Below are 13,863 nucleotides of genomic sequence, written 5' to 3'. Positions count from 1 at the left end.
TAGTGTGTGCGTGAACCAATGCGATCATCAATGTGTGAATGTGAATCGAAGTGAGCGTGCTTTGCGTGATCTGCGTTGGCGGCTGCCTACCTCCCCCTTCTCCGTGCTCTGCGTTGGCGGCTGCCTGCCTCCCCCTTCTGCGTGCTCTCCCCTTCTGCCACCGGCACAACTGAATCGAGCGGCAACCATGCAGCGTGAACCGATGCCTCGACATATGGACGCGAGCGTGCGTGCAGCCTGCCCCTTCTGCCACCGGCACGTATGCCTACGACGCGTGAAACGACGTTGCTGAGCGACTGAATCCACCGGCAACCGTGTGGCACGGATCGATGCTTGTGTGTCGGCGTGTATGCATGCGTTTAGGTCTAGGTCACTAGATACGTGCGTAGCGGTGTTCGCATGCATAGCAGGCTACATCGATGCCAAAGCCGGGCATGCATAGCAGGCTGCATCCATCGATAGTAGGCTTTTTTAATTTATTACCAACAAACTAACGGGCCCGTCCTATAAACACAAACACGGCCCAACCAGCGAAGCCATAGCCATAGTCAACAGAGTCCAACATGGCCCCACAAGTCAGTTAACGGCCAAGACGGCAAACGCCTCTTATGAACATTTGTGAGAGTTTCAGCTAAGGGAGTGGGGAAAAGTGAGCAAAAGTTTGAAGCGTGGGGAAAACTGAGCACAACTAAGGAATTGGGGGCACAGATGGAATAATCCCTATTATTAAGGGGGGTGCGGTAAGCTGGTGCAGTTCCAAGCAGAGCGTCGTAGCTGAGTGTACATGTGGAGCGGAGTACATAGCTGCCTCGGAGGCGTCTAAAGAGGGTCTGTGGATGAAGCAGCTCATGACAGAACTTGGAGTTGTGCCAAGTGCACTAGATCTAAAAACATTGTTCTGTGACAACACTGGTGTCATTGCTCTAGCCAAGGAACCAATGTTTCACAAGAGGACCAGACACATAAAGCGACGCTTCAATGCCATCCGTGATTACATCAATGAGGAGGACATAAATATTTGCAAAGTGCACACGGACGTGAATGTTGCAGACCCACTCACTAAGCCTCTTCCACGAGCAAAACATGATCAACACCAGAACTATATGGGTGTTGGATTCATTACGTTGTAAGTCACATAGAGATGTGAAGCTAGATTATTGACTCTAGTGCGAGTGGGAGACTATTGGAAGTATGCCCTAGAGGCAATAATAAAATAGTTATTATTATATTTCCTCTTTCAAGATAATCGTTTATTATCCATGCTAGAATTGTATTGAATGGAAAAGCAAATACATGTGTGGATACATAGACAAAACACTGTCCCTAGTAAGCCTCTAGTTGACTAGCTTGTTGATCAAAGAAGGTTAAGGTTTCCTAGCCATAGACAAGTGTTGTAATTTGATAAAGGGATCACATCATTAGGAGAATGATGTGATGGACAAGACCAGAACTATGAACGTAGCATGTGATCGTGTTATTTTATTGTTGCGGTTTTCTGCATGTCAAGTATACATTCCTATGACCACGAGATCATGTAACTCACTAACACCGGAGGAATACCTTGTGTGTATCAAACGTCGCAACGTAACTGGGTGACTATAAAGGTGCTCTACAGGTATCTCCGAAGGTGTCCGTTAAGTTAGCATAGATCAAGACTGGGATTTGTTACTCCCTATGATAGAGAGGTATCTTGGAGCCCCCTCAGTAATACAACATCACGACAAGCCTTGCAAGCAATGTGACTAAGGAGTTAGTCACGGAATCTTGTATTACGGAACGAGTAAAGAGACTTGCCGGTAACAAGATTGAAATAGGTATGGAGATACCGACGATCGAATCCCGGGCAAGTAACATACCGAAGGACAAAGGGAATGTTATGCGGGATTAACTGAATCCTTGACATAAACCGATAAATATCTTCGTAGAATATGTAGGATCCAATATGGGCATCCAGGCCCCGCTATTGGATATTGACCGGAGAGTGTCTCGGTCATGTCTACATAGTTCTCGAACCCGCAGGGTCTGCATACTTAAGGTTCGGTGACATTTCGATATAGTTGAATTATTGATGTTGGTAACCGAATGTTGTTCGGAGTCCCGAATGATATCTCGAACATCACGAAGGTTTCCGTAATGGTCTGGAGACGAAGATTGATATATAGGAAGTATCCATTTGGCTTCCGGAAGGTTTTCAGACATTACCGGTAAAGTACCAGGAGTGACGAATGGGTTCCGGAGTTCCACCGGGAGGGGCCACCCACCCGGGATAGAACCAAAGAGCCCAAGGGTGGCGCACCGGGCTGGTGGCCAGCCCAAAGAGTCCTATTTAGGCCAAGGGAGAAAAGGAAAGAAGGGTGGGCCAAACCGAATTGGGGAAGGACTCCACCTTAGAAGTTGTGTTGGAGGAGGACTCCTCCTCCTCCTCTTGTGCCGGCCGAACCCTAGGGCTTTGGCCTAGGGCGCCACCCCTCCTCTCCCTCCTATATATAGTGGAGGTGAGAGAGGCTTTTGGCACCTCAAGCCATATCACAACCCTCTCTCCCTCCACCATTTCATAACATGTCGTAGCTAGTTCGGTACGGTACAGTGAAGCCTTGCCGGAGTAGCTCCACCACCATCACCGCCACGATGTCGTGCTGCCGGAGAATTCAGCTACCTCTTCGTCTCTCTTGCTGGATCAAGAAGGCGGAGATCGTCATCAAGTTGCACGTGTGCTGAACGCGGAGGTGACGTCTGTTCGACGCTAGATCAGGATGAAGTTCTTGGGACGCTTGCGATTCGAATTGCGAAGATGTTCGACTACATCAACCGCGTTTCTTAACACTTCTCGCTTATCGATCTATAAGAGAATGTGGATCCGATCTCCCCTCTCGTAGATGATCATCACCATGGATAGGTCTTGCATGTGCGTAGGAATTTATTTGTTTCCCATGCAACGTTCCCCAACAAGGCCACCACATTTGAATGAAGTGAGCAGAACACAAACATGTATGCAGCCAAATAGTTGTGGTTTGCATCTTCTCACCCTTGAAGCACAAACATGGGCAATCAAACAACCGGCCCTAAAGTGGCCATTGATACAATGCATGCAACCAAATAACATGCACATGTTAGTTTGTTGCCTGACTTTGCTCAACCAGGCTGGCTCGAGATGTGTATGAAATGCATGCACTATTCATTGGAGGCAACTAAACATTCCCTTGTGGGTTAACCATGTCGATACAAACAAAGAAGTTTTTTGCACGTGCCCCTCATAAGGAGGGCCCTAGCTAGAACCAAAATTGACATCATTGAATTCTTAAATCAATTTGAAGCACGTGACACCAAATGTTTTCGTTGCACGGGCACGACAAGAAACTTTAACCTCGCCACCTCAAAGATATGGCAGGATTCTATGCCATAGCTCCGTCGACTCCATCCCGACAGACAAGCTCAAACTCGTGAGGATCTGGACCCGGAAGGCCAGCTCAAAAATAAAGTGTCATCATCCATCTAAGCGCCGGTTCTACAACAGAAAAAGAACCTAAGTTATACTACTGGTTGGCAATGATCCCCTTTTTGGCCACTGATCGCAGGAACAATGGGCACGGGAGGGGGTAACCACGCAGTCGTCGGAGAAGCTTGGATGAGTTAGCCCTTGCTACTACATGGGAGAGGGAGGCGATAGGGAGAGTGGCATGAAGGGTACTATTTTTGCACGCTCTGCGGAACTCTAGCCCAAATTTTGGCCAGCAAAGTAACCACTTTCTTGGATCGCCAAATTTTGGTGAAAGGGGTGTTTGGTTTGAGACTGAGTTTGTCAAAGGTTGCCACACCTAAGTTTAGACAAGTTTGACCAATTTAGATGGATGTTTGATTCAAGCCACAATAGAGCCCTCATTACACACACACAAAGTGTGACAAGATTTTTTTAGGCTTGCCGACTTGTGGCTCTCATTTTATTGAATTAACCTTAAACAAGCTTGGCAAAAAAAGTGTGGCAATATGTGGCAATGCTAGGCCTAGAGCCAAACAACCCCTATTTGGTTTGAGACTAACTGTGCTAAAGTTGCCACACCTAAGGCTAGGCAAGTTTGATCAATTTAGATGGGTGTTTTAAGCCATACATTTATCAAGCCATACCAGGCCCCCACATTACATACACACAAAAAATGTAAAATTTCTTTAGGCTTGCTAACTTGTGGCTCTTGTTTTACTAAATTAACTTTAGAGAGGCTTGACAAAAAAGTATGGTAAAATGTGACAATACTAGGCCTAGAACAAAACAAACCAGGGCGTGATATGCCAAGTACGTGTGTGGATTGGTGACAGCGTCGACTAAAACACATTGATCGACATACTATTACTAGCTCATAAATCTCTACGGGACACCTTAACGAGAAAAGGACCCTGACAATCAAGGCCATCGTACGTACGTGATCAAACGAAGCGACTAACCGACACGTATGAGCGCACACACACACTGCATCGATTTGTGGTTCCGCCAGCTAGCTAGCTCTTGAGTAAGAGCATATTGATAGAGCATCTTGAGTTGTTACTGGTTAGAGCATCTACGGACATAGCAAACATGATTCTTAAACGTCTGCGGACACGTCTGATCAATAACCGAGCGTTTTTCATGTTTGTCCGTTCACACAGTCATATTTTTTATTTTATTCCTCATATGTCCGATCGCTTGATTGATGAAGAGAAAGAGATAGAAAGAAAAAAAATGAATGAAGAAAGGGAAAAGGTGGTCAGAATGGGTCGAGTTTTACATGACCGGATTTGTCCGAAAACGTCTGCAAACCATCATATTCATCCTATATTTGAGATGGATATAAGGGTTTGCGAATAGCCCAAACGTATGATGATGATACAAAAGGTCAGATAGACTCACTCATTGACCGGACGTTCGTGAACATACGAGTGATCACTTGAGGCGTCCGGATGTAGATGTTTTTAAACCACACAGCTGCTACTAGGGCAGCACCTGTGCACGCACGGGAGAAATTAATTAAGCTTCAGTTGCACCGGCCAGGCCAGCTCGATCGATGGGCACCGGCACTCCCATCGCCTTCCTAATTAACTACTCACTTAGTACAGCCATCATCAACCCAACCAAAACCGACCGCCAAAACCTAGGATAGGATAGAGCAGCAGGCTAATTAAACTAGTGATCACCAGTGCTGCTTAATCAATGCCTCGGCCAGTAGTTAGCTGGCTGGGTTCTATAGCTTGGTTACGTAGTACTGCCTGCTCGGAGTATACTAATCGAGTGGTACAGTTGGCAGTGAGGAGACTGCTGAGACGTACAGCCAGGCACTGCTAGACAAGCCTAGCGCGTCGTCAACCTGGATCGTGCTGGCCTATTCGCCGGCTTAAGCCGTCCACGTCACGCGTGGAAACCAGCAGGGGACGGGACACGCACGCACGTACGTGGACGTTGATGTATCACGAGATGATCATCACATCTCCGTCTCCACCGCATTGACTATTCGCGGCAGGCTTAAACCAGCGCAGCGACTGATCCTGCATGCTACTTCCTCCGTTCCAAAATACTTCCTCCGTTTTTAAATATAAAACTTTTTAGAGATTCTACTATGGACTACATACAGATGTATATAGACATATTTTAAAGTATAGATTCACTCATTTTGCTCCGTATGTAGTGTATGGTGAAATCTCTAAAAAGCCTTATATTTAGGAATAGAGGGAATATAAGTCCTTTTAGAGATTTCACTATAGGACCACATACGAAACAAAATAAATGAATCTGTACTTTAAAATATGTCTATATACATCCGTATGTAACCCCCTAGTAGAACCTCTTAAAAGACTTATATTTAAAAACAGAGGGAGTAATTCGGAAATTAGGCAGAGCATGCTTCGAACTAAACTTGATCGGTTTCGAGACTTGAAGAACCAAATGTCTATAAAAAAAGTTAGGTATGAGCGGTATACTTTTTGATGAACTCAAGGGGCAAAGAGCGTATTTTCTCTGTCAATTGTTTTTTCGAGAGTACTTTCTCTGTTTAAAATGAGGTGAGGGAAATTCGAATTCTCCTACTATGTGCAACGCGTGTGTGACGTATAAGTACGTACGGCGAGGCCGGGAGAGATTCCTTCTCTCCACAGATTCAGACCCCGCAAACCAATCCGTGGTTGGATGGTTAGAAGGACCGGGATTTTTTTACTGTTTTGATCCTTAAGGCGTAAGTTCATCACATAACGAACTCGGCTCGAAAGTATTTCACGTTTTGACCCTTTTAAAAACACCAGAGTCCGTGGCGTTGCAGGTCTTAGGCAAAACGCCAGTCTACTGGACGTTGCAGGCCTCATGTGCAACGCTAGTCTACTGGACGTTGCAGCCCTTAGCAGAAACGCCAAGGGGGCTGGCGTTGCAGACCAAAGCAGAAACGTCAAGGGGGCTGGCGTTTCCTTAGTCCGGTACCGCAGTGCTGGGTCCTCGTCAGCGTTGCACCCAGCGCAGAAACGCCAGACATGATGGCGTTGCAGACCCAACCAAAAACGCCAGGCTTCGTGGCGTTTCCTTAGTCCAGTACCCTAAAACAAGATTTTTTTTTCACTGTTTTGATCAACAAACATATTTCATACTCCCTCCGTCCCAAAATAAGTGTCTTGAGCTTAGTACAATGTACTACAGCTAGTATAAAGTTGAGACTTATTTTGGGACGGAGGGAGTAGAATATAGTTTAAATCGTAAGACCATAATTCACAACATAGTTCATAGTTTAACAGACGTAGTTCAACAAACAACATAGTTCAACAGACAATATCATAACATTCAGAATACGACATAGGTAACATACTTCACTTCCTCCCTCTCTTTGCAGCCATCTTGCCCTTAGTAACGTAGCCCTCTAGAGTGTTCGGCCAGCCAGGACGTCTGATGTTCCTTGAGCTAGCTCGACGTGTTTCTTCCGTCGGCTGAGTGGGTTTACTTGACTGCGGATCATCTTCCATCTGCGAAGCCCCAAACTCAATGAAGTCCGGATCCGCGGCCTCGTTGTCGGACTCATCTTCTTCTTCAATCTCCTCTTCATGTGCTCGGCTAGAAGAAACATGTGCTCGACTCGAAGACGGACGAGCGGAAGAGGCCGTGGCCGGCTGGCAAACGGGCGAGCGGAAGACTGCACATCCATCGTGTACTGCGCACGTGCCCTCACATCTGTGGACGAAACACCATGGCAAGAAAGTAAAGCCGCTAGTGTGTGGCACAGATTGGCGACCTTCTCGTAAGGAAAAGATAATGACATGTTAATATGCTAACAAAGGTATGACAAAACAAAGGTTAACAAGGCATCAAACCTGCAGAGTAGTTCTAACAAGTCCGTCCGTTTGTGGACATGGGGCACGGGCAAGGACCACGTTACTCTCGTTGATACATCTACATAGCTCCGTGCCCTAGATAAAACACATGTGACATATCATCCACGAATAAATGACACTTGTTTATATTTTAAAGGAGGGACGTACCACTCGGTCATGGAGAGGACCATAGTCAAGATGCGCTCCAAGTGTCTCCCTAATTGAATTGTTGAATGCAGCATCAACAGCCTCACTCGGCAGTAAGTCCAAGCAATCGGAACGAGTCCAGGCAGCCTTATGGATAACTTTGTACTCTGTACGATCCACTCGAAATGCCTTAAGTATGCCGCCTCGTCAGTGTGTGGTGTTTCATCATTTTCAACTCGATGTTGTCTCTGAGCATTCCACATGTCCACCCAAGTAATGTGGTGCTCCTCCCAATTGATGACAGTCTTATTGCTTTGCCGGTTTGTCCTACAAAGCATTAGAATACTATATCAGTTTCATTTTTTCATGTTAGACATTGATCAACAGGAGAAACACATGATACAAAAGACTCACTTATGTAGCTTCACACTTGTCTCGACGTAATCCGGCGGGGTGTGTTGTTGTACCCCGAACTGCTTTGAAACACGATGAGGAAGATGCCACTCCACCGCATAAAAGCATATCATCGGGCACCGCACACGCCAAAGATGCTGGTCACGAAGGCACATGTTGCTCAGAGGATACTGCCTAATACCGTGTACGGCCTCCAATTAACCTACATAACAACAAGTCACTCAACCATCCATGAAAAAAATCAGCAAATTTGATAAAGCATTTACGTGTTCGTAAGTTAGCATGTCAAGCTCGCTTATGTATGCCTTATACCGCCCCATAGCCGCGATACTCGTCCATTGGACATTAGCCCATGTGTGTGCGATAGTGGGGTATCGCTCCTCGTCCCCGTAAAACGGGTACTTCCAGGGTTCTTCCGGAGCAAGGCTGAAGTTCCGCCCAACAGGGATACGCTCCCACATCCAAACCTGTAGGGCCCAGACGAAACCTCCAAGACAGGACGTCGGCTTACTCCTCATGCATGCTCCATCCAACTACAGATTTAATAAAATGAAAATGCATCATATCCCATTGAATAAAATGAAAATGCATGATATTAAGCCATACCTGACGGTACAAGAAGGCTAGTGCCGCCGAACCCCAACTCCACTTCACATCCCAGTCACGAAACGGATCCAAGAACATCCATGAGGCTGTGTCCCCAGTGCCATCCGGAAACACCACTTGGGTCAAAAGATTCCAGAGATAAGCTCTCGCTAACCTCTCCACAACAAGCGGACTAGCATCCCTTGGGCATCTGTGAAAATGTCTCTGTATCCAAGAGAACAACACACCGGATGGCCTAGGATCCTTCCTAGTTTCATCAGTCCATGGCTCGGGTTCAACACCAACCAATGCTGCAACCCGTTGTCGCCATCCGGCGGCCCTAACCTTCCCTGTAAGAGCCCTGCCCTCGATAGGAAGCCCGGAGATCATAGCAATATCCTCCAAGGTTATGCTCATCTCACCAAGAGGAAGGTGAAAAGAGTGCGTCTCCGGCCTCCATCGATCCGTAAGTGTTGTTAGGGCAGTGGCGTTCAACCATGGTGGTGTGCCTTTAAAGTTGAGCACAAATTGAAGAAGATCCATTCTTCTAAAATATGGCTCGTAACGAGGGTCATATACAAGAGTTTCATTGGGGTTGTGCCCCCTCAAACGAAGTAGTGGAGGAACCTAAACAAACAAATGCATAATTTGTTAATTGACTCAACTTGTGAAAATATACAAATCATGGAGTGTATAAAAATAATCATCAACAAAATCATAATTACCTCTCCTCTTTCAACTAGCACCGCACGATGCTTCTGCTCATAGTAGTCATCAAGACCCGGATATTGATCGGGCCGAAACATCCTACATAATATGAAGAAAATTATTACCGGCCTCTTCGAATAATATGAACTAAACCTAGGCATAAACCTAATGCGGATAATATGAACAAAACCTAGGTTATACATATAGCCACAAAAAACTACACCTAGACACACCATAAACTACACCTATTAACAATCACAAAATAAATTTTACTACAAAACATACGTACACCTATTGCAAAAAAAATCTACACAAATACAAGATCATTGCAAAAACTAATTGGAGGGATTGGAGGAGCTTACCGGCCTCTTCGATTTGCCCCAAAGAACCAACAAAACGGTTGGGGGAGGAGGGAGATTGAAGGGGGGGATCTGGAGGAGGAGGGAGAGCTTTTTCGTGGAAGAGGAGGAAGAAATAAGTGGAGGTGGACGAAGGGGCCGCGGGGCAGTTGCTTATGAGGCCTGCAACGCCAGCCCCCTTGGCGTTTCTGCTAAGGGCTGCAACGTCTAGTAGACTGGCGTTGCACATGAGGCCTGCAACGTTCAGTAGAGTGGCGTTTTGCCTAAGGCCTGCAACGCCACGGACTATGGTGTTTTCAAAAGGGTCAAAACGTGAAATACTTTCGAACCGAATTCGTTATGTGATGAACTTACGTCTTAAGGATAAAAACAGTGAAAAAATCCGAAGGACTGTGGTATCCCCTGTCCACCAGAGTTCATAAAGGTAGGGTGTGCATGTATGGACGACTTCGATTGTACCGTGCCTGCGCACGCGAGGGCCTATGTGATGAGGGGGGACTAGGAGGGCCACACATGATGCTCAGCCTCCGTGTCTGCCTCGCGTGGCAGCGATTAAACAGCTGGCCAGATCGGTCGGGACGACATACGAAATTCGGTCCTGTTCCACCCTCCGGCTCCGGTACGCACGCCTCGTCCTCTCCTCTCGCTCTCTGCCCGCCGTTGCTGTGGGATGTCTCAGTCCGCCGCGCGCGCGTACCGGCATCGTCGATGGTAAGATTTGAGGTCCAAACGGAGCATCGGCACGTAAATTCACCAGTGATCCGCAGTAACCACGGCCGCGTACGTGCCCACGCTCCCGGCTCCATCGTCGGCAGCAGGACAAGGAACGAGCCAAGCTCGAGTTCGCACCACCGCCATGGCTAGAGCCTAGAGGCATTAGATATAGTCCAGGCCAGGGATGCGCAGCCGCGCGAAACAGTACGAGTTTGGCGCCTGTTCCCCGGCCGTACACAAGTCCTTGACGCACTAGCTCCCAAACCCAGGGAAATTGACCAGGGCCAGAAATAACTAAGGATTAGACGTAATACTACTATGCGGTGCTTGTTTGGGGGTGACGTACAAAAACGAATTGGGATGACAGGATCCGGCCTGGGCCGGCGGTGCCTCCAAGCTGCCCTTTGGCCACGACTTCTTTTCTAGAATCAAGACATATGACAGCATCAGCTTACGCTGATCGGAATGCATTAGCATGTGAGGGCGCATATGCCGATGTCCCCCGGGCTCTGCACGTACGGCAACGGCCGGTTTTTGAATGGACGGCGACCGGCCGGCCGAGAGGTGCGTGGTGGTGGCTCTGGCCTCCACGTTACCGAGTGCACCGCATCGATCATATCTTCGGATCCGTCCCATGTGAGTGAAGTCTATATTTTAAACCTTGTCTTTATAGACGAGGTCGAAATTAAACCCCGAATCTTAAATTTCTGAATTCGGCATCCTATATTTAGCGACCCCACTCAATTTCAACCCTAGGCTTATTTATCACACCGGAAAAATGGCAATCCCGACGGGATACGAAGCGAGTGGTATGAGACGCGATGGAGAGCCACACCGTCGTTGCGTCCGTACGAACATAGCATTGGTGAGGTAGTTGCAGACCATGACGCACGAAGAACTTGCTAGCCCCGGGATGGTTGTTGCAATGGTTGTGGCCATTAAATAGGTCACGCGAGTTCATACTAGCACGCCGCCGTGTTCTGCCCGTGCATCGAGATCGCGATAGGAGGCCTGGATGAAGCAGGTTCATTCCTTTGTAGAAAAAAATAGTGTTAGGATAAAAGTGAATGATGATATAAGTCATTAATTATTTCCCAACTAGAAAGGGGTTAAGGCAAGTTGATCCAATGTCTCCAGTCCTTTTTAGTATTGTCGTCGACGTGCTAGCGGTCCTAATTGATAGGGTTAAAGAGGAGGGTCAAGTTAGTGGACTCATACCACAACTAGTTGACGGTGGGGTGTGTATCCTACAGTATGCACATGACATTATTATTTTCATGAAACATGATGTGACAAAGGCTAGAAACATGAAGCTGGTTTTATGTCTCTTCGAACAACTATTTAGTCTTAAACTAAGTTTATTAAAAGTGAATTATTCTACTTTGGACGCGCCAAAGAATATCAGGATGATTATAGACATTTGTTCGAATGTGAGTTGGGACAAGTGTCATTTAGATATCTAGGGATCCCAATTCACCACCAAAATCTCACTACTAAAGACTGAAAATGCATAGAAGATCGATTAAAGGAAAAACTAAGTTGTTGGAAGGGCGGACTTATGTTTTATGGAGGACGGCTCATACTTATTAATTATGTTCTTACGAGCATGCTGATGTTCTTATTGCCTTTCTTTCAAGTACGTGTAGAGGTATGAAAAAGATTAGACTTCTATCGATCATGATTCTTTTGAAAAATTGACGATACTAAAGCCAAATACACGTTGGCAAAGTGGGAAATCATTTGCAGACCAAAAGACCAATGTGGACTAGGTATTGAAAATCTTGAGGTAAAAAACATATGCTTACTTAGTAAATGGCTCTACAAACTTTCTGTTGAGGAGGAAGGAATATGGGTATAGTTGTTGCGTAACAAGTATTTACACTCCAAGACACTTGCACAAGTGATAGCGCAACCGACGGATTCGTTGTTCTGGAATGTAAGTGCATCTAGTGCACTTAGTGATTTTGGTGGTTTGAAGACTTATAGGTTAAGTATCTAATGTGTTCATGAGTGTACACACAATCTATAAGTCGTTGAGGAGTTTGAGTTATACGATGAATATCGATCCCTAAAAATGTATATCTTCGGCTGAAGAAATTGGTCTTATGCTCAAGACTTTGATCGCGAAGAAATTGCGATGAAATTGCTATTCCTCATGAAGATATTGAAGATGAGGAATTCGGTGTGTCATGAAGAAAAACAATCCGAAGACTTTGAAGCGTGAAGATTTATTCCTTCTCTTTTATTTTCTTGACTCTTGAGTCATAGGAACACGATACTGTTAAAGGGGGTCGAGGTAATACTACGGAATGAATTTCCTCATGATGCTCAACCCAAGCCTAATCCTACAAAAGCCTCATGTGAGGAATATGAGAGACATGAGGACTCTCACAGTTGAGGGTCCCGACCGTTGCCGCGATTCGAGCCACATCATCGATCTTATCCACGCCAACGGTCATAATATTTAAGGGCACTTATGTCAAATCATGTAGGGATGATCTCAGGCTATAAATAGCCGCCCCCCACAACCATTAGCTGGTTGGTTGCTCCGTGAGAAACTGACACTTGTCATTTAGAGCAACCCAAATTCCTCAGAGTCTTCGAGAGCAAATCATCAGTGAGGAAATACCCCAAACACCAAACCACAAACCTAAAACCAAGTGATTGAGCATTACTGAAGAATTTGTTCCTTTGTGGAACTGAAGCATTTTAGCTTTGAGGATTGTGCGTCCTCCATACGGTTAGGCGTCATGGTATAGAGCAATCCAGCAGTCAATTGTGGATCGTCGGGTGACCGAGTTTGTGAGGGTTTGGAAGTCTGCCCTGAAGACTTACCACGAGTGTTGGGCGAGGACTGTGTGTCCTTAGCTCAAGGAGAATACGGTAGGGACTGTGTGTCCTTTGGTTTCGATACCAAGCCGCTCCAAACCAGACGTACGACTGTCACAACAATTGGTACTGGGTCATCAACAACTGTCTTCACTGTGATACAGGTTCTATTTCTTGAACTTTTTAAATTCCTCAGTATTGTATGTTGAAGAATTTCACTATGTGTTTGAAGAATTTGTTGAAGACTTTCTCTGAATTTCCTCAACCTCAAATTCTTCACACTAGTTAATCCTCACCTGTTTAGTCTGTGTTTGCGTACTGTGTAAACTGTTTTTCATAATCCTCATCGAGAAAACTGTTGTTGTGATACTTTGTGTTGGAAATATGCCCTAGAGGCAATAATAAAATGGTTATTATCATATTTCCTTGTTCATGATAATCGTCTATTGTTCATGCTATAATTGTATTAACAGGAAACAATAATACATGTGTGAATAAATAGATCACAATGTGTCCCTAGCAAGCCTCTAGTTGGCTAGCTCGTTAGTCAATAGATGATCATGGTTTCCTGATCATGGGCATTAGATGTCATTGATAACGGGATCACATCATTGGGAGAATGATGTGATGGACAAGACCCAATCCTAAGCATAGCACTAGATCGTATTGTTCGTATGCTAAAGCTTTTCTAATGTCAAGTACCTTTTCCTTCGACCGTGAGATTGTGCAACTCCCGGATACCGTAGGAGTGCTTTGGGTGTATCAAACGTCACAACGTAACTGGGTGACTATAAAG

This window comes from Hordeum vulgare, chromosome 3H (genome assembly GCF_904849725.1).
Source record: "Hordeum vulgare subsp. vulgare chromosome 3H, MorexV3_pseudomolecules_assembly, whole genome shotgun sequence".
NCBI lineage: Eukaryota > Viridiplantae > Streptophyta > Magnoliopsida > Poales > Poaceae > Hordeum > Hordeum vulgare.
The sequence above is the reverse complement of the archived record's forward strand: the minus strand, read 5'-3'. Positions refer to the sequence as shown.